The sequence below is a fragment of the Lissotriton helveticus genome, chromosome 7, assembly GCF_964261635.1.
Source record: "Lissotriton helveticus chromosome 7, aLisHel1.1, whole genome shotgun sequence".
Taxonomy (NCBI): domain Eukaryota; kingdom Metazoa; phylum Chordata; class Amphibia; order Caudata; family Salamandridae; genus Lissotriton; species Lissotriton helveticus.
In genome coordinates, this window is record NC_136068.1 from 1,618,004,438 (window position 1) to 1,618,026,374 (window position 21,937).

Genomic DNA, 21,937 nt, shown 5'->3' on the forward strand with positions numbered 1-21,937 from the left:
ATTACACACACTCTTGAGACCGAATACAGATCAACTGGGTAAGTACAAATAAGTATACATATATTTTATTTCTAAAACCAAGCAGGACTTGGTAAAGGTTGGTCAAATGTACTCACAATTGCCAACCTTTACACAGAAATGCATTTGAGAATGGATTTTCATTTGTTACAGGTTGGTATGACTTCAAAAAGCGGTTTAAATTACACAGTAATTACTTTTAGAATACTTCTTGATAATTTTCAGATAACATTGACTACTTGGGGTGGTATGCCTAGATACCACACTGAAGGATCTCACAATACAAGGTAGGTTAGACATTTTTTGGTTCAGGTTATAGGTAAATCATCAAATCAAAAGAGACTTTATTTCGGTTTGATTCAACCATAAAAGTACACATTTCATACTGTACATAAAAACATTCATATAGATATTTACAAAGATAATTTTCCATGTCAACATCGGTTCCACTGAACTGTAATTCATTAATATATTAACATTCATTGATCCAGACAAATTCTTAGTCCGAGAGACAATTTTAAAAATTCAATAATTTGAAGGACACTATCACTGTGCAACAATTGCAAATATAAAAAGGCTGGACGTATGTGATTAAAATTAAGTTTTTTTAAAAGAGCAAGCAGTTAACGTTTACGTGGGTATTCATAAAATCTACATAAAAACATAAAATGCATCATATCCTGTGGAGACTTTTCGACGCAGCCACAAGATGCAGGAAGTTTATTAAAAGCATCTTTTTTTGGTCTTATAAGCAGATGATGGAACAAATTCAATCTGAATCTTGTTAAAAGGAACTTTTCGTGGGTACTAAATGTGCCGAGTAGGTAAGGCTCCATTGTCTGGCAGGTTTTAACCATAATATATTTCCTTACATTTGTTTTCTGAAACTCCGCACCCTCCCTCAAGGCCTTCCGACGCAGAAGGAAAGACTGCTTGATTGCTTCAACATCCCCTTTTACAATTTCAGTCGGGCGATCAAATAATTCAGCGCGACCCAGCTCACAAAAACTAGTTTTTAAGTACTTCAGCCATGGAGTGCCTAATGCCTTATCATGCGAAATGAAGTCATTTACAATCAGGTGTGTTAATGGGATATCTTGGTTCAGCCATAATTTCAACCAGCATGTCAATGGGCGTAGGGAGAGAACATCGCTCAAATATTCTACTCCTAACTCCTCATGTACCGCAAAGTTGGAAGTGGCGGCCGGAACACACAAAAGGCGTTTGAGAAATGCATTTTCTGCAATCTGTAATTGTTCACAGGCCAGATAACCCCAAAGTTCACTACCATAGACTGCAGTTGCTACTGATTTAGCATCATATAATTTCATCATTGCAAGCGTTGGCTTTTTTCCTAATTTTGAAGCAAAGTTAAAAATAGAAGCATTAACCCTAACCACGTCACATCTTTTCTTTGCAAGTTGAGGGCCCCATATCAGTTTAAAGTCAAAAAGAACTCCTAGATAAGAAAATGTATTAGAGAATGGAATTACTACATTATCTAGTTTGAATGTATAGTGTCTTTTTGAACGATTACCAACTTGCCTAATGAAAGATTTGGAGTTATTAACCAGCAGATCTCTTTCTTCCATAAACTGTTTAAAAGCGTTAAGTAGCAATTGGAGGCCTTTCTCAGTTCTGGATATAAAAACCGCATTATCTGCGTATAAAAGGACGGGGATACTTCTTCGCCCCACCCTAGGACAATCAGCTTTCACCTCCTGCAAAACGCTATCAAGCTCGTTTATATAAAAATTAAAAAGGAAAGGGGCTAATATACAGCCTTGACGCACTCCCTTCCCAGTTCTAAAATTCTCAGTTACGCACAGTTGTTGGGAGTACCTGACATTCGCACTTGTGTTGCAGTGTAGATCAACAAGAAAATTAACAATCCCACTGTCTACACCCTTCTCCCTCATGGACCCCCAAAGCCTTCCCCTGTTCACACAGTCGAAGGCTGAGGATAGGTCCATGAAGGCTAGGTGGACTGTACCTTTTTGGGCAGTGCAGTATTTACTAAGTATGGAGTAGAGGTTTATACATTGTGTTATGGTTGATCTACCACTGCAGAAGCCATACTGTGTGGTAGACATGATGTTGTTGTCCGTCACCCAATCCGAGAGTCTCTGCAGTACAATTCTACCCACTATTTTTGCCATAGAATTTATTAGGGAGATAGGCCTATAACAGAGTCACCCTGTCCCCCTTTTTAAAAATCAAGACAATGGTGGATACCCCCCAAGAGAATGGGCAACCGATTCTAGCGGCTGCATTAATAACAGCCTCAACAATCGGTGCCCAGAAATTGGGATCAGATTTAAAAAGGTCAGGGGGTAACCCGTCTGGGCCTGGCGCTTTACCAGCCGTCAGCCCCTCTATCCCTACCATTACTTCTCCTCTACTCACTCTGAATGAGGCTACCCCATTTTGGGGGTCTGTATTCAGAATGAACTATTGTTACTTACCTGTAAACAGGTGGTTCTCCAGTATTGGTGTCTTTCATAGATTCACATGCTTGAATATTCCCCGTCGTCGAAGTGGGAGTCCCACGGTACATAAAAATAGCAATATTGCTAATATAACATAAATGATAATATCATAGAATAATAATAATAGAGATAATACACTGTAAAACCTCTAAATGGTAACTTCCATAGGAAGACATTACAAGAGAAAAAACTCATTTGTAACATATCAGTGTCATTATGTTGGTCCAAACTGCAGCCAATCAGGCTCAAGCACCCTCTAGAACCTTCTCCTCAGAAGCTCAAGCCCTCAGATTTTCGTAGCACTAGTAATAATAGCGTATGAGGAGAAGAGAGCCTCTGAGGGGAGGAAGGGTGGGTCGCATGTGAATCTATGAAAGACACCAATACTGGAGAACCACCTGTTTACAGGTAAGTAACAATAGTTCTTCTCCAGTATTAGGGGTGTCTTTCATAGATTCACATGCTTGAATAGAATAGATAGCAGTAACTCCTTAGCACTGGGATTGCAAGCATCTTCACAAGAAGTAAACACATAGCTTAAAAGCATATAGCAATCACAGAAGAAAAAGGAGGAGGGAACAGAGGCTCACCTTATTTAAAGAGATGGCGAAGCACTGCTTGCCCCACTGCGGTATCCGCCTCGTTGATAGAATCCAAACAGTAATGTCTGGTAAAGGTGTGCCTATTCGACCACGTTGCCGCCCGGCAAATCTGGTGTAGAGGCACTCCGGCAAACAAGGCGGTGGAAGACGCCATCGCTCTCGTCGAATGTGCCTTCACAGGACACTGTAAAGCCTTGCCAGCTTGTTGATGACAGTAGGATATGGCTGCTGAGAGCCATCTTGCAAGTGTTTGTTTTGTCACTGAATGTCCCCTTCGCATTCTTCCATATGCTACAAAAAGTTGATCTGATTTGCGGAAAGGGGCAGTTCTTGAAATGTAAAACTTTAGACAACGGCTGATGTCTAAGGAATGAAGGCGTTGTTCTGCCGGTGACTGTGGATTCGGGAAGAAAGTCTTCAAGAAGACAGGTTCGTTCAGATGGAAATCTGTAGGCACTTTTGGCAAAAAAGAGGGATTGGTACGAAGAGATACTCCATCTGCTTTGAATTGCAAATAAGGAGGCTTGATTGTGAAAGCATGAAGATCGCTCACACGACGAGAAGATGTTAGGGCCAAAAGCAAAACGACCTTCCAGGTAAGAAACTTGTTGTCTGCTCTGTGGATTGGCTCAAAAGGAGGCTTCATGAGCTGTGACAATACCACGTTGAGCTGCCATGCCGGAGGCGGGCGTCTGATAGGAGGAAACTTCCTGAAGAGACCTTTAAAGAATTGTCGGATAATTCTGGATGAGCAGAGAGAGGTTGAGCCATCATGTCTGAAACGTGAAATAGCTGCCAGAAAGACCCTCAAGGTGGCATGAGAGAGGCCAGACTGAGCAAGGCTTAGAAAGAAAGGCAACAGCTGTTCCGGGGCAGAAGTGAGTGGATGGACATTTGCTGCTGCGCACCAATGGCAAAACCGTTTCCACTTTAGTTTGTACGTTTGAACAGTTGAGGAAGCTCTAGCAGAAGCCAGAATCTCTCTGCATTCCTGGGGCATCTCTAAATTCGCGAATTCGAGGTATTCAGGTTCCATGCCCATAACTGAAGAGTGGTCGGGTCTGGATGGCAGACTTGGCCCTCGTCCATGGACAGAAGATCTGGACGTGGATGTAGACGAATGGGCGTGCATTGGGACAACAGAAGAAGTTCTGAGAACCAAGCCTGTCTGGGCCAACGAGGTGCGATCAGTATCAAGTGGCAGGGTTGCCTGCGCATCTTCCACAATGTCCTCGGCACCAATGGAATGGGAGGAAATGCATAGGCGAACAGGCCGCTCCAGTCCATGAGAAGGGCGTTGCCGCTGGACCCCGGATGAGGATGCCAGCTCGCAAAGGCGGGGCACTTCCGATTCAGTGGAGTGGCAAAAAGGTCCATCAGGGGACGACCCCAACGGCGGAACACCATGTCCAGAGTTTGTTGATGAAGCTCCCACTCGTGGGTCGATGATGTGGACCTGCTCAACTAATCCGCTAGGATGTTTGAAACCCCCGGCAGATGGACCGCCGTCAGGGAGATTCGATGACGAAGAGCCCAGTTCCAGATCTTCTGAGCTAGCCGAGACAAGGGCTGAGATCTTGTGCCGCCCTGTTTGTTCATGTAGTGCATGCTGGTTGTGTTGTCCGTTTGAACCAGCACGGACTCTCCTTGCACTACAGGCAGAAAAGATCTGAGAGCAAGGAAGATCGCCAGCAGCTCCAATCTGTTGATATGCCATGTTCGTTGTGACGGTGTCCACTTTCCTTTGATTGAAAGGTCTAGGAGATGAGCTCCCCAACCCTCCATGGATGCATCTGTGGTCAGTGTTAGATCCGGAGGAAGGGCCAGAAAGGAAACTCCTTCGTTTAGGTTGGATGGTTCTCTCCACCAAAGGAGACTGTCTTTCATGCGAGACGAGACTCTCACTAGATCGTTGAAGGATCCTGACACTTGGCGCCATTGCAGGTCTAGTTCCTCCTGAATAGGGCGAGTGCGGAGCCTGCAGTTCGGGAGTAGAGCGATGCAGGACGACGCCATCCCCAGAAAGGACTTCAACATGCGGACAGAAACTGACTGTTTTGAACGGATGAGGGTGACCAGACGTACTATCTTCACCTGTCGTTCTTGGGAAACGAAGGCTTTTGATAATTCCGTGTCGAGAATGGCACCCAGGAAGTTTCTCCTTTGTGATGGTGTTAAATGTGACTTGTCCACGTTGATGGTCAACCCCAGTGACTCGAAAGTCTGTAGGCAGAGACTTGTGTCGTGAGCCAGCTGTAGAGGAGACGGAGATTTCAGGAGGCAATCGTCCAGATAAGGAAAAATCTGCACTCCTTGAAGACGTAGATAAGCCATGACTGGGGCCAGGACCTTCGTGAAAACACGAGGCGCCGAGCGGAGGCCAAAAGGCAGCACCTTGAATTGGTAATGGACAGTGCCTACCTTGAACCTTAGAAATTGGCGATGCTGTTGAAGAATCGGCACATGAAAATAGGCGTCTTGCAGATCTATCGTGGACAGGAAATCTCCGCTGCAGAGAAGCCGCAAGACTTCTGACAATGTGAGCATGCGGAAAGACTGCTGTTTCAGAAAGAAATTGAGCGCCCTCAAATCCAGTATAGGCCGCCACTCTCCCGTCTTCTTGGCAATGAGGAAAAAACGTGAGTAGAAACCTGTCCCTTGTTGTGATATAGGAACCACTTCGACTGCACCTTTTAGTATGAGAAGACGAACTTGATGTTGCAATTCTAGAAAATGGGGAGGTGGCGGGCCTGATGGCGGAGAATGAGGAGGAATCTCTGTGAACTCCAAGGCATGACCCTTGCGAACAATGTCCAATACCCATTGGTCCGATGTTATCAGAGACCATTGGGAATAAAACTGCGAGATTCTCCCTCCAACTCCTTGTGTGACATGAGAGTCACTGGCGTTTGTTGTTGGCACCCCTATAAGTAGGTTTTCCTTTATAGGGTCTTGACTGATTTTGGCGAGTAGACTGTTGGGAGGAGTAACGTTGATTGCCTTGGTTGAATTGGCGGTACTGAGTGTGTCCTCCTCGAAAAGTTGTGGAAGACGAACCTCTTCCACGGGCGCCACGAAAGGGCTGCTTCTTAAATTGTAAGGAGACTAGCGATTTTGCTGTATCGGTGTCCTTTTTAATTGACTCAAGCGCTTCGTCAATGTGAGCGCCAAAAAGAGATTCACCGTCATAGGGCATGTCGAGTATCTTCGACTGGACCTCTTGCCGGAAAGAAGTGGATTTAAGCCAGCCCTGGCGGCGGAGGGCCGCAGCACTGGCGAGGATGCGAAATCCCGTACTCGCCACATCAATCGCACAGTCAATCATTTCCTCTGACGCCCTCATGCCATCCTGGAGAACTTGTTGGGCTTCCGCTCTGGACGCTTCCGGTATTAGTGAAACGAATGCGGAAATATCAGACCACATTTGCCTGTCGAAACGACCTAGAATGGCCAATGCATTTGCAGCGCGTACAGACGTAGAGGACATGGTGGAAAATTTCTTCCCAATGGCGTCCAAACGTCGACCCTCTCTATCAGGTGGAGTAGTGAGAGGAGTTGCCGGATTACGGGATCGTCGCTGTGCCGCCTGTGTGACCACCGAGTCTGGTTTGGGATGTGACAGCAAACAAGCAGGTGAACCAGCCGGAGCCTTGTACTTCTTTTCCAGGCGAGGGACTTGTGCCGGCAAGGAGTTAGGAGAGTGCATAATCCTCATCCCTTCTTTCCATACAAATTCTATGATTGGTATGGTGTGAATTTGTTTGTACGGTTTGTTCTTGAAATCGTAGAGAAAGCAATCTTCTTGCCGCTGTTCTCTTTAAAGCGGTCCGCCGCTTTATTCATCAGCACATGGAAGCTTGCTGTATCAATGGAAGGCGAATCACCTGCCTCTGGCTGTTGCGGAGAAGGTGTCTGTATCCTATAGTCGTCGTATTCCGCCACATCTGGATCCTGCTCATCGTCAGTATCCTGGTGTAATTCCCCCTCTTCACTGTCCGACTCATCCACCCCGTGCGCACCAGGTTGCGGAATAAGAGGGGGGTTAGGGCGGGGAAGCTCTGTCAAAACAGGCTGCTCCAAAGACTGCGGATGGGTGGCAGGGCCGGAGTCCTCCGCAGGAGCGTGGCTTGGAGTACCTTGAGGGGTAGGCGGAAACCTTCGATTGTAGTCATCCAGCATATGCTGGAGGTTTGAAAACAAAGAAACTGGGAAAGATGCCATAGGAAACTGGACAAATTGGTCATCCGGTTGGACCACTTCCTCCACCTCCTCTTGGTCAGAACTGGAGTCTTGACATTTTATGATTAACTCCGATGGACTGTGAGCTTCATCGTTAACATCGTCCCCCATAGACCCAGTCTCGTGATCAGTAGCCATCAAAGGTGAGGGTAATTGGAGATCAGGAGGTGGCAACTGCAGAGAAGAATCCCTGCCAGAGGTCAAGGAAGGCAGTGGTACCAGAGGCATGGTGGCAAAAGAACCCAATCCTGAGAAGGAATCTGAACATGCCGCTGAGGAAATCGCCATCGTCGACGAGGTAGGGCCCACTGAGGGATTCGCCGTCGACGGTATCGTCGTCAACGAAACGTGCGTCGACGGAGACTTCTTTGCTGGGATCTGCGGAGACGTCAGCCTCGTCGACGGTGTCTTCGTCGACGGTATCTTCGTCGACGATACTTTAGTCGACGGCATCGTCGTCGACGGTACCTTCGTCGACGGTACCTTCGTCGATGGAACCGGCGTCGCCTTCTTCGACGACGACGCCGTCGTCGAGGAGCTGGTCGACGGAGCACCCGACGTCGACGGGGATCTCGTCGTCGGAACCGTTGCTTTCTTCGTCGACGAAGCCGACGTTGACGAGGTGGTCGACGGAGAGGCTGACGTCGACGGGACCTTCGTCGACGATGAATCCTTCGACGTCGAAGAGGATTTCTTCGTCGACGGCAACTTCGTCGCCGACGAGACAATAGGGATCGTCGACGGAATCGTAGGAGCTCTCGTCGACGTTTAGGACGTCGACATCACCATCGTCGACGACGAGGAAGCAGACGTCGTCGTCACAGAGGTCGTCGACGAAGACAGCAAAGCCAATCTTGTGGACGGAACGGTCGTCGACGAGCCCGTCGACGACCTAGGAGTCAAGACTGTCAGAATACTGATAGAGCCTGGACAAGACGCCTGAGAGCCAGGTCTCGTGGGCGTTGACACAGAAGTCATAGGATCTGAAGATTGTGCCACAGGTAAAGCCAGCTTTTTCTTCTTCTGTAGAAAAGGAGAAGGTAAGTCCTGAGCACTCCCACGCTTGGAAGGGACAGTGGAACAGCCTGACTGAAGACTTACTGCGTCTGACAGAACATCTTCTTTATCTTGGAGGCGCTTCAACCATATAAGAAGACGACCTTCCCTGTCTCTGAGAGTCTTAGAAGGAAGAGCTCTACAGAATTTACATTCATCCACCTTGTGGTCAGGGTACAGGCAGTAAATACACTTTTGGTGGGGGTCCTTCTCAAACAACCGTAGTTTCCCACATGAAGAGCAAGCTCTAAACAAAGACTTCTTACTTGACATTCTGGAAGAAATAAGTTGAAAAGACAAAGTTTGAAGAAAAAAAAAAACTGAGCAGAGCTCAGGGAGACTCCCTTCACACGACGTGCGGTAGAAAATCTGAGGGCTTGAGCTTCTGAGGAGAAGGTTCTAGAGGGTGCTTGAGCCTGATTGGCTGCAGTTTGGACCAACATAATGACACTGATATGTTACAAATGAGTTTTTTCTCTTGTAATGTCTTCCTATGGAAGTTACCATTTAGAGGTTTTACAGTGTATTATCTCTATTATTATTATTCTATGATATTATCATTTATGTTATATTAGCAATATTGCTATTTTTATGTACCGTGGGACTCCCACTTCGACGACGGGGAATATTCAAGCATGTGAATCTATGAAAGACACCCCTAATACTGGAGAAATTATCTTCCGTGCCACCATATAGTTGCTTAAAAGGCACTACCCACTCCTCCTTAGTTATAACACTTTCCAGTCCCTCTCCTGGATCTTGCACCAGAAAAGGTTTCTTGATTACAGCCCAGAACCTGGCACTATTTTTCAGTGTTTGTGGGTCCAAGATCTCATTCCATGCCTCGTTCCTCAGAGATTCTTTACGAATGGCAGTGGCTAGTTTAAATTCTTTGCGTCACCCTTTGACCGTTTCCTTATTACGGGGGTTTGTTGCCAAGGCAGATCTCAGGTTGCGCGCGGCTTTAGAGCATTCCTGATTAAACCAACGCGGTCCATTGTTCATAGACTTCTTTGCTCGGTCTGTCATTAAGATAGAAACTTTATCTGTTAGATTTTGAAAGGCAGACAGGATTTGCGTTGGATTAGAGCCATCCTGAGTGCAACTATTAATTTCTTCACTACAGGTGTCTTTAATATTTTGATAAATTAGATCCGGAGTACACATGGCCCACTTTAGGCGGCGTCTTTCATCTGTTGCCCTTACAATGCCCATGGACTGGCTGCAACTTGTATTAACCACCCAAGGACCCCTAAGATGGATAGTCAAAGGATTGTGATCACTAAATTCGTTATTTTCAATAGCGAAGGAGTCAGCAAAAACCTGCATTGGCAAAGGTAGTAACATATAATCTATGAATGTCCCTTTCCCATGCCCTTTGAAAGTTGGAGTAACAAAGCGTTTCATGGGATCACACAGTGCCATTGTTAAAGTAAGATCATGGTCATTTAGTAAATCATTAAAAAGATTCCCCTCCAACGTGTGTTCCAAGTGCAGGCCCTCATGTCTAGCACAATGGATTTCCTGAAGGTTTTTCATTAGAGGGTCCCCGCAGGGGTGAACATTAAAATCACCCATGATCATTAGGTTATGTGAGCAGTCCTTCATTGTTGAACTAACATAGTCATTTAAGGTTTTTAGGTTATTCAATGCTGTGCATGTATTAGTAGAATTATAAAAATTGATCAGGCCAGCCATACAATTATCACTGGTTAAAACTAAACCTAGAATGCCATGATTACTTGATGCCCTTCTTTGTATAGTGCATGTCATAGCTACAGAAATAAACGTGACCAACCCCCCCTTTGGTCTACCCCTGCCTACTGCTGTAGCGGGTACAAAGAAAGCCTTGTATCCTTCAATAAAAAGGTCACACTCTACTGACCAAGTCTCTTGTAAGCATATAATCTGAAAACATTTAATATATTTAATCCAGTTCTCGTCTTGCAACTTAGTGGCCAACCCAGCAACATTCCAACTAATAACATTATTTTTATGTATTGTAGACTAACTTGCCTCTGTAGGCTGATCTGTTGAAACGCGTGCAGTGCTTTGACCCTCCTGCTCCTCCAGTCAATCACAAGCATCCAGGCCTGAAAATACTTCAAATCTGTTCTGTGTTGCCACATTAGTCCCTCTCCACCCATAATTAACACCATTATTATTCTGTACAGGTATCTGCCATCCATTCGCCCCATGGCTAGCAGTATTACACATGTATGGTCCTGCCGATGTGGGAGAACGAGTTTGGGTCATTAGCCTGAAACTTCAAGGGTCTTTGGGTGTGATTGGCCCAGGCGCATAGAAATACCCTAATGGACGCACACAGACACTGTTTGGGCTATACATTAGTGCAGATGCACGCAATAACACTGTGGCAACATGTTGTGGATGTTTGAAATTAATAACCACACAATCCCCTGATTTTGATTTGCATGAGGGCCAACCCAATTCACCCTTTCTGTTGAGATAATTTGGTCATAGTAATGGGTTGGAAAGCCACAATTTTTGTTTAACCAGGCTACTGTTCTGTTTTTCAGAGATTCTTGAGACTCCCCGTGTGGCAGGACAGGGTGTTCTTCAAAGCAATCAATCAATCAATCAATCAATCAATGACATTTATAGAGCGCACTACACACCCGTAGAGTCTCAAGGCGCTGGGGGAGGGGGGGTGCCGCTACTGCTCGAACAGCCAGGTCTTCAGCTTCTTCCTGAAGGAGAGATGGTCTTGGGTCAGGCGCAGGTTGGTCGGGAGGGAGTTCCAGGTCTTGGCGGCCAGGTAGGAGAAGGACCTTCCTCCTGTAGTCGCTCTTCGGATGCGGGGGACGGCGGCGAGGGCGTGGTTGGCTGATCGGAGGTGGCGTTTGGGAGCGTAGAAGTTGATTCGGCTGTTGAGGTAGCTTGGGCCTTGGTCGTGTAGGGCTTTGTGTGCGTGGGTGAGGAGGCGGAAGGTGATTCTTTTGTTGACGGGGAGCCAGTGAAGGTCTCTCAGATGTCCGGAGATGTGGCTGGTTCGTGGGATGTCGAGGATGAGTCTGGCTGAGGCGTTCTGGATCCGCTGGAGTCTCTTCTGGAGCTTGGCGGTGGTACCGGCGTAGAGGGCGTTGCCGTAGTCCAGTCGGCTAGTGACGAGGGCCTGGGTGACGGTCTTCCTGGTCTCGGTGGGGATCCACCAGAAGATCTTTCGTAGCATGCGTAGGATGTTGAAGCACGCCGAGGAGACGTTGTTGACTTGCCTGGTCATGGAGAGGGAGGAGTCCAGGATGAAGCCCAGGTTGCGTGCATGGTCTGTCGGTTTGGGTGCGGTGCCCAGGGCGGGGGGCCACCAGGAGTCGTCCCAGGCGGAGGGTGAAGAGCCCAGGATGAGGACCTCCGTCTTGTCCGAGTTCAGTTTCAGGCGGCTGGTCGTCATCCACTCGGCTACCTCTTTCATCCCTTCGTGCAGGTTGGCTCTGGCGGCGGCGGGGTCGTTGGTCAGGGAGAGGATCAGCTGGGTGTCGTTGGCGTAGGAGATTATGCTGAGGTTGTGTTGGCGTGCGATGGCCGCGAGGGGGCTCATGTAGACGTTGAAGAGGGTGGGGCTCAGTGAGGATCCTTGGGGGACGCCGCAGATGACTTCGGTGGCCTCTGACTTGTACGGTGGTAGGCGGACTCTCTGTGTTCTTCCGTCGAGGAAGGAGATGATCCATTCCAGCGCCTTGTCCTGGATTCCGACGTTGCTGAGGCGCTGTACTAGGGTGCGGTGGCAGACAGTGTCGAATGCCGCGGAGAGGTCTAGGAGGATGAGGGCCACTGTTTCTCCGTTGTCCATCAGGGCTCGGATGTCATCGGTGGCGGCTATGAGGGCGGTCTCGGTGCTGTGATTGGCTCGGAAGCCGGACTGTGAGGGGTCGAGGGATCCATTCGTCTCGAGGAAGGCGGCCATCTGCTTGTTGACGGTCTTCTCGATGACTTTGGCTGGAAACGGTAGGAGCGAGATGGGGCGGTAATTCTTGAGTTCGGTGGGGTCCGCTGAGGGTTTCTTGAGTAGAGCGCTGAGTTCGGCGTGCTTCCAGCTCTCAGGGAAGGTGGCGGTGTCGAAGGATGTGTTGATGATGTCTCGCAGGTGGGGTGCGATGACAGCGTCGGCCTTGTTGAAGACGTGGTGAGGGCAGGGGTCGGTCGGTGATCCGGAGTGGATGGAGTTCATCGTGCGGATGGTGTCTTCGGTGCTGATCGGGGTCCAGGCGTGGAGGGTGGTGGTGGGGGGTGGTTGTTCGGTCTTGGTGTGCGTTGGTTGGTTGTTGAAGCTGTTGTGTATGTCCGCGATCTTGTTGTGGAAGTATGAGGCGAGGGAGTTGCAGAGGTCTTGCGATGGGGTGATGTCGTTGTTTCCTGCTCTGGGGTTGGATAGCTCTTTCACGATGTTGAAGAGTTCTTTGCAGTTGTGTGCGTTGTTGTCCAGCCGGTCCTTGAATGCAGTTTTCTTGGCGGCGCGGATCAGCTGGTGGTGCTTCCGGGTGGCCAGCTTGAAGGTGGTCCTGTTGTCCGGTGTGGGTTCCCTTCTCCAGACTTTCTCGAGGGCTCGGCAGTTCTTCTTGGAGCTCTTGAGTTCGTCGGTGAACCACGGGGCTTTCTTGCTGCCGGGTCTGTTGGGCGGGGTCCTCAGCGGGGCGAGCTCGTCCGCGCAGATGCTGATCCACTTCGTGAGGTTGTCGGCGGCCTGGCTGGGGTTCGCTGAGCTGGCAGGAGGGTGCTGGCTCAGGGAGGTAGCATGGAACATTTGTTAGTACCACCACATAAGGCACACACTCAGGCGGAATATTTACATTCCTAAGTTTTTTCCACTGGATTGGCGCAGGTCTGCTAATCAGAGGTGCTGGCATTTGATTTTTTGGCTGGGTTGCTGGTGGCGGGTTATTAACAGCCCTGGTTTCTATCAAGCCTGGGGCACATCGCTTCTGTGCGCTCTCTGCCCTGTCAACCTTTGCCCTCACTGCTTTATTAGAGGTAGTACTAGAATTAGTTTTTGGGACAGTCGCTTTCATGGCAGCGGCAGAAGCCAGATGTGCCTCCAGCAAACCTCCCAGTCTTTCTACCTCTGAGGCTACTGCATCCAGTCTGGTTAATAGTGGGTTCATTAGCTCTGTAATTTTCTCCTCCACCTTACTTAGTAGTGTGCTGATTAAATTCTCATAGTGGTTAAAAGTTAAACTTAAACCTCCCTCACTATTACCATCCACATCACTAACGCTTATAACTGGGTTACCAGCATTTATAGTGTTAGGACGGGAAGTATCAGCTCTTTTTTTTTGTATTTTTCCCCCCTCGTTTCGCCTGATTCTTTCTGCACTTCCTTATAGGTCTTAGTGTTCGGCGAGCCGAGTCTGAGACTTCACTAGAGGAGTTTTGCAGATCTGAATGCACCTCCGCATGTACCTGTACTTGAACCACAGACCTATGTGCCCCTACAGTGCCAGAGTTTGGGTTCCCTTCTATATTTCCCTCTATCCCTTCTATCACCTGGGTTGGCATGTTTTCAGATGATACAGGAAGATTGCTACTACGTCCCAAAGAGGCCCTGCGCTCATTATTAATTTGGTTTACTTTTTTAACCAAAAAGTTATCCATAGTGGTCAGACCAGTGACTGGCATATCTTTAGTTAGTCTGGGCATTATGCTGTGAACTATAATCTTACGTTGATGTCAATCAATCCAGCAATAATAGTAATGAATCAGACCAGTAAAACAATTACAATTAAAACGTTAATTAAACTTGATATAGTATTTAAAGTCTCACATGAATAATGTAGTTCTTTCAGCCTTAGAAAAAGAACCAGGGTCTGTGGCCCGTCCCGTCCTCCTCTGGCCTCTGAGGGCCACAGATGGCCCGCCCTTTGCCCGGGCTTAGCCCCGGGCACTCCTGTGTGCGACTCGCGAGGCGAGAGGCGTTCCTCTCTTTTCTGGTGCCTCCGGGCGCGAAGGTGGCGTCAGGGACGCGACTCAGCCGCCGGGGCACCTGGGAGGTGTAGTTCGTGACCCTCCCGGTGGCTGCAGGTGGAGTTGCGGCGTGGGCGAGTCAGCCGTTCCCCTCACGGCGTTTCCCTGGCGTTGGTGGAGCTGGAGCAACAGCCGTTGCCCTCACGGCAGGTAGGCAAGCAATTGAGGTTATAGGTACTTTCTCCTACACTTAAAACATTTTCAGACCAAAACCTCAGAACATGGGTTCCTATGGAAGAAAAATGGTTATTGGTTTCACAGGTAAGTAAACATCTCACGAGTGGGAGTTTTAGGGGTTAGTACCAAGGTTCCCCAAGCTCTAGGTAGGGACTCTAGGTTGGTGAAGAGTGCTAGGACAATGTTAGCCAATGGGGCTAAGGAGGCCTTCAGCCAGGGACTGCTTACGATCAGGCAACTCAGTTGTGGGAGCAAAGCTCATGGGGTTAAGGCCAGCACTGCAATGGCCAACATAATCACATGAGCTGCACCACCAGCGGAACTGGGGTGGCTGTTATGTTATGTTAATTTCGATTTATATAGCGCCAAATCACCGACAGGTCTCTTAGCGCTTGCTTTGGGAACCCGTCCTGGCTTTCCCTGCGAGATTACCCCTACTGGGCATCCCCAAGGTGAAGACCAGGCATCCCGCCGCGGGGGGGCCGTAGTGGAGATTAAGCAAGCTATTGCCCAGAGCTGCAGAGTGTGAACCCATGATTCGAGTAGGCACTGAGGCGAGAATTATCGAGTCCGTGGACATTTGGGCTCAAGACCCTGCCGCGTCGGGAATTGAACCCTGGTCCCGGGTCTGACATCTGCATCAGGGTCTGCCTCCTCTAACCAGTGAGCCACACTTCTCCACTGGGTGCAGTGTGCCAAAAAGACATCGGGACCCTGTGGTTTCCAATGGAGATCTCCGGTTCGGCAAAGAGGCTGCAGGCTCGGGCAAGGGGACTTCGTGAAGGCGAGCACTGCCTGGAGACGTAAGTTGGGTTCTTGGAGGATTCCTGGACACTGTTGGTTGGGTAACCCAAGGCTATGTGGCATTGGATGCAAGGGTGTTTTCTGGAATCAGGTTTTCTTGCCAGTTCCGATTGCAGTGGGGGGGATCCTTCAGGTTGAGGCAGCAAGAGTCATCTTGAGGTTTGAAGGACCTCCATATTCCAGGTCAGGATCATTGAGGAGACCTCCTCGTTGTGTTGGACCATTCAAACTCGGGCTGTGTACGTTGGGTGCAGAGTGGTGCAGAATCGTGTAGCCACCAGATTCTGGATACTGTGGGTGAGTCTTTGCTTGACCACATCCGGTGCTCACAGGAGACAGAGTCTGTAAGATGGTTGTAGGGCAGGTCCTCTGGTCTCTGTGGGGCTGCTGGACACGCTGGGTTCTTTGCTGTAGGTAAGTCAGATATGTGACAGGCTGGTAGAGCTGGGGCCAAAGCAGTAGGTGTCCTCTTCTTCCTGGGTCAGCACGGCTCTTCCGTCCTTCTTATATCTTCCTTGAATCTGAGGAGCCACAGGTTCAAGGTTGTCCCTAAATGCTTAATTGGGTGTGTAGGTCGGGACCAATGGGTATCTTGCTCTGGGTGTGTATACCCCCTATTATGACACCCTCCAGTGAGAGATGGCATGGGCCTCTCCTTAATTGGATGGGTCTCTTCATCTTCAAGATGGAGGGGACTGAGATGGGTGCTTCACCTCGCCTCCCCCTCCTAAGGGGTGGGGTTGTCAAAGGTAGGCACACCTCTCTTCCTAGCTTGATTTTCCTGCAAATACTCCCACCCACAGTGGGGGGCAGAACTGGTGGGAGCCAGTTGCTGGGGGCAGCAAAAGGCAGGGACAGCTTAGAAAGGCGGCAGGCCTTTGAAGCTTCCCGATATGGACTCAGCCCATCCTGGGGGAGGAAGCATGACACCTAGGCCCAGGATGGACCCAGAGAGCAGAGGCTCTCTACCCAGGGGTCCAGAGACCTGTCTGTGGCAAATGGCGGGCTGCCATTCAGGACCCACACAGGGGCTGGTCGTTTTTCAGGGGGCATCTCTAAGATGCCCTCTGAGTACATTTTACATTAAATCACACACTGGCATCAGTGTGGTTTTAATGTGCTGAGACGATTTCCACCAAACTTCACAGGTTTTGGTAAAGCCATTATGGAGCTGTGGAGTTTGTAATGACCAACTCCTAGACCACATATTCTCTTAATGGCTTTACTACACTTACAATATCTAAGAATGGACTTAGACAATGTAGGAGTACAGGGCACATGCCACTGTAATGTACAGGGCTTCTAAAGGTGACACAATAAGTGCTGTAGCCCTTAGAGGCCTTCCCCAGTCACAGTGCCCTTGGTACCCATGGTACCTTTTACAAGGGGCTTACCTTTTGCCAGCGATGGGCAAATTGTGAGTACAAAGGTACAGTTTTGGGAAAGAACACAAGCCCTGGGAACTTGGTTGGCAGAGACTCAGGGCACACCAAGTCAAAGTGCATCATGTGTCATGCAAAAAGTGGGGGGTAACCATGCAAAAAGGAGCACTTTCCTACACGTCCCATCATCATCCTTCCTGACAAACAGATTGCCTGTATGTATGCAGTATTTGTATAACAAGAACCTAGCTAGAAGGCAGCAAAGGACCGTATAGGATCAAAGGCGAGCATACAGTGTGACAGAGAGGTATATGGGGTTTTGGACGAGAAGTGTTCTGGAACTGCATTGTGATGTAGTGTCCTCATATAATCCATCCTGAGAGCAAGATTTCTCATGTAATCCAGCCTGACAGCCAGATATCCCACATTGTCAACTCTGAACATCCCTGTCCTCAACCTCATCTGTCCATCCTTACAGTCAAATTCCCGACTTCATCTATTACATACCCAGCGTCAGCGATCCTTACACGCTTTCCCCTCAATAGACTTGAGGTTCAGATTCTCTGCATCCAGACACCCAAGGTCCCTGCAGCAGCTATCCTGAGAGACCAGTCCTTCTGCTATTTTTACAAATGTACTATTGTGCAAGAGAAAACCTTGCATCAAGGTAAAACTACAAGAGGTGCATCTTTGATAATTGTCCTTCTTACCCTTGGGCTATATGTTACTTAAACCCTTTAACCAGGAAGAAAGGTTCCATCCTTTTTGAGAGTCCCCATGTTACGTTAAAGGGAAATGGCAGCTTAAGCCTTTGACTTGAGTGGTAGGATTATGGGGCTGTCTGATTGCACGAACCAGCCTTTAGCAGCAGCTATTATCAATTGATATCTGTTAAGGAGAATCAAAACCTAAATGCCCCTACAAGCACAAAATCAGGACTGGGACAGGAGTTGGCCTAACGGCTAGGGCGGTCGACCTCAAATCGGGGGAACTGGGTTTGAGTCTCGGCAAAGACGCTGAATATCCTGCGATTCTGGGCAAATCACATAATCTCCCCGTGCCTAACAAAAAAATGAATGTGTCCCCATGTAATGCAATTGGTGCTCTGTAAAGTGATCTGATACCCGATTCGGTTCAAGTTTGCGCTATATAAATCTCTGTAAAAAAAAAAAAAGACTGCTGCCTTCAGTCCTAAGCTTTCATTTTTCGAAATCATTGTTTCTTTTCAGGTGTGTTGGTTCCATTGAGGGAAACAACATACAGTTTTATTAAATGAAAGCCCAGACGGTATTCTGGTAACATGGGGTCATCTGGTCTCAGTCCTGCCTCTTTCAGACATAGCACTACAGTATTTGACCCCAAGACTTGAGGGGCATATTTACAAGCCTCTTGTGCTACCAGAGCGTCACTTTTGTTTACGCTCAGTTGGCACAGTGTGCTGGCCCATATTTACAAGGCCACACAAATCCACCCAAAGCAGCTTTTCATGGCCTTGTAAAGATGTCCCCCATTCACGCATTACTCTGCATGAAAGGGGCATTCCATAGGTATTGCTGTTGGTGTTCCCAAGCAACACCCATGGATTCTGATGCATTCATAGATTTACAAGGTTTTGTAAACCTGGGAATGTGCCAGATGCTAACATCTCCCCAGGGGAGGCGTAAAAGTAGTGCAACAAGGAGAAATTCCTTGTTGTTTCCTCTTTCTATGGGTACTGCATTCTGCAGCACACATAGCAGAAGGAAAAAAACATCAATGATTGTTTTTGGGCATCAAGGTGTCCCTTCCTGCACAAAAACAATCATCCCTGCAACCCAGGCACCCTTGCACCATGGTGCAAGGGTGCCTGCAATGGTGCCAGGCAGCCTATAGTTATGTTATGTTATGTTAAATTTTATTTCTATAGCGCACGGCTACTCAAAAAGAGTGTCCCGGCGCTTTATTTAGGCAGCTCAGTATAAAAAACATAACACCATAAAACAGACACTAACAGGGAAAGGACAAAAAAAAGACATCCTAAAGGTTAAAAAGCCAGGTCTTAAGGCTCTTCCTGAACAGGAGCAGATTGGATGAGCGCCGCAAGGCCAGAGGCAAGGTGTTCCACAGCTGAGGGGCCCTCACACTAAAGGAGCGCCCCCCGGTACGGGCCTTCCTCACTCGAGGAACCGCGGCCAAAAACAGAGATTCCGAGCACAGAGATCGGGCCGGGCGATAAAAGACAAGCCTGCGCTGTAAGTACTTAGCTCCGGAGCCGAAAAGCGCTTTGTGCGCCAGGGTCAATGTTTTAAACATAATCCGCTTCCGGATGGGCAGCCAATGAAGCGACTGCACCAAACCGGACGCTCTCACTCGCCTATGGAGGCCAAAGATGGCGCGAGCCGCAGAGTTCTGCACGACCTGCAGCCGCTGAACAAGATAGTCCGGAAGACCTAAATAAAGGACGTTGGCATAGTCCAGTCTGGAGCCAATTAAGGCTTGCGCAGTGATCTTTCTATGCTCTTCTGTGAGCAAAGGCAGGAACTTCCGGAGCATCTTAAGAATGCCGAAGCATGTGCCCGTCAAACCAAGAATATGTGATCTCAGCGTCAGATTATTATCAATCTTCACTCCCAGATTTTTTGCCACCTGCGATGCCTGGGCAGGGGGACACATATCCATTGGCCACCAGGCCAGCCAGTCGGGGTCTAAGGAACAACCAAAAAACAACACCTCCGATTTGTTGGAATTGGCCTTGAGGCTATTCTGCTGAAACCAGTTAAAGACCATCTCTAAGCAGCCCCGAATACTCTCTCCATCAAAAGCCTGATCTTTCCCACACGTGAAGAGCAATTGAGTGTCATCCGCATAGTGCTCCAGCGCAGAGGAAAGCACAGGCATGCGTCGTATTGTTGTAAATACGACGCATCCCTGCACTTTCCTAATGATGCAACGGGGCACAGCAAGATGGCTTGCAGAGCCCTGCTGCATCACTATCTTGTAAATATGTCCCTATGTCTTCTTTAGTGGGCCACTATCTGGTAGTATTGCAATAATTCAGGTTTCAGGTATTAGTGGGTGTGATTCTAAAACATTTCCCTAACACATCTCCTGAGATGTGTCAGACACCGCAAGCCCAAGCACCGCCACATTCATCCATCAGTAAGGCTCCTAGTTTCATTATTGGGGTTATGTTAATTCCCTTGGATGTATGACGGTACAATGCGTGCTTTTACCATGCGTACCGTTACCACGCAGGTTTTACAACGCACGTCGTTACAACGACTTGCGTTGGTGTGTGCTGGATAGTGGAATCGTTTAATTTACTATTCCAACTCCAGTCCCCGTGGATAGTAGAGAAGGTGTTGGATAGTAAATTAAACTATACCCTATCCTCCAGCGCCCTCCAGCGCAAGTCTTTGTAACGACTTGCGTTGTAAAACCTGCGTGGTAACGGTTGTAAAAGTTTCGTTGTAAAGGATGTTCCCCATTCCCTTCCATCATAAAGCAGGTATTTAACCCGGTCTGGTGCCTGCATTTCAGGATCCAATCCAGTTTCCCTTCTCTGGTGTTGCCTCGGGACTGAGCCTTGACTTCTGTGCTCCTGCCTCGGAATTGAGCCCCGGCTACTATGATGCAGCCTCGGGATCCAGCCTGCTTCAGTGCGTAGGTGCTGCCTCAGTGCGTAGCCCCGGCTCCTATGGTGCTACCTCAGTTCCGAGCCCCGGTTTCTCTGGTGTTCCCTCGGGACCCTGCCCTGGTTCACATGGTGCTGCCTCAAGACTCTGCCCCAGCTCCTCTGGTGCTGCCTCTGGACCCAGCCCTGGCTCCTCTGGTGCTATCTCGGGAACTGACCCTGGCCCTGTGGTGCTGCCTCGAGGCCGGGCCCTGGCTACTCTGATGATGGGCCCTGGACTAACACCTTAACCTCAGACACTGGTTCCAGCTGCAATTCTGCTTTAAGATATTCGAATACTAGCCTGTTAACGAGTAACAAACTTTGAAAATGTTTTATTTAATTATGCAAAAGTTCCTTTTTCACCCTGAGCTAGAGGGTTTTACCCCTTACACTCAAGATTTAGATATTTTTGGGCCGTGTAGACTAAAATACTTATCTTTCATGCCAGAATACAGCGTACTTGTTTACTTGGGTAACGAGTCTCAGAAACAGCTTACCTCTTAATTAACTGTACCTAATATGATTGATAATAAATACAGAGCACATATGGAGGTTTTTGTATGTGATATTTGAATTTGTCAGCGTATTCCTCTGCTACATCTGCAACCTAAAATATTGAATTCCACTCATACACCTTTAGAAGTGGCAGCTGCAGAGGCATAAAAGTTGTGGGGCAGCGCAGGGGGTTGGGGGCAACTCGGGGCAGGGCAGGGATAAGAATGTAAACAAGCATTGGAAATGCAATAGGTCTCGCAGCATTAGAGTTAGTGCTTTTAGAATTGTTTATGGGTTTTTTTTGTAAATCTTTAGCATTTTTGTTTCCTGTAGGCAATGCTAAAGAATTACAAAGAAAAAAAGCCATAAACAAATGTAAAAGCTCTAACTCAAATGCTCCGAGACCTATTGCACTGTGTGAGGGTGAGGGGTTGAGGGTGAGTGAGGGTGAGGGTGAGTGAGAGTGAGAGTGAGGGTGGGTGAGGGTGGGTGAGGGTGGGTGAGGGTGAGTGAGGGTGAGTGAGTGAGGGTGAGTGAGGGGTTGAGGGTGAGTGAGAGTGAGGGTGAGTGAGGGTGAGTGAGAGTGAGGGTGAGTGAGAGTTAGGGTGAGTGAGGGTGAGTGAGGGTGAGTGAGGGTGAGGGTGAGTGAGGGTGAGTGTGAGTTAGGGTGAGGGGTTGAGGGTGGGTGAGGGTGAGGGGTTGAGGGTGAGTGAGGGTGAGTGAGGGTGAGGGGTTGAGGGTGAGTGAGAGTGAGGGTGAGTGAGGGTGGGTGAGGGTGAGTGAGGGTGAGGGGTTGAGGTTGAGGTGTTGAGGGTGAGTGAGGGTGAGGGCGAGTGAGGTGTTGAGGGTGAGTGAGGGTGAGGGTGAGTGGTTGAGGGTGAGGGTAGGTGAGGGGTTGAGGGTGAGTGAGGGTGAGGGTGAGTGAGTGTGATGCTGAGGGGTTGAGGGTGAGTGAGGGTGAGGGTGAGTGAGGGTGAGTGAGGGTGAGGGGTTGAGGGTGAACCATTAATAAAAGGAAGACGTTGCAATGGCCGACCAGAC

The 21,937-nt window shown here is 48.5% G+C and overlaps 1 protein-coding gene across 1 annotated transcript in view; it reads right to left on the reverse strand.

The window, feature by feature from the left end:
* CLEC11A (C-type lectin domain containing 11A) overlaps positions 1-21,937 on the reverse strand; it is a 128,704-nt gene that overhangs the window by 25,642 nt on the left and 81,125 nt on the right. The window lies entirely within an intron of this gene.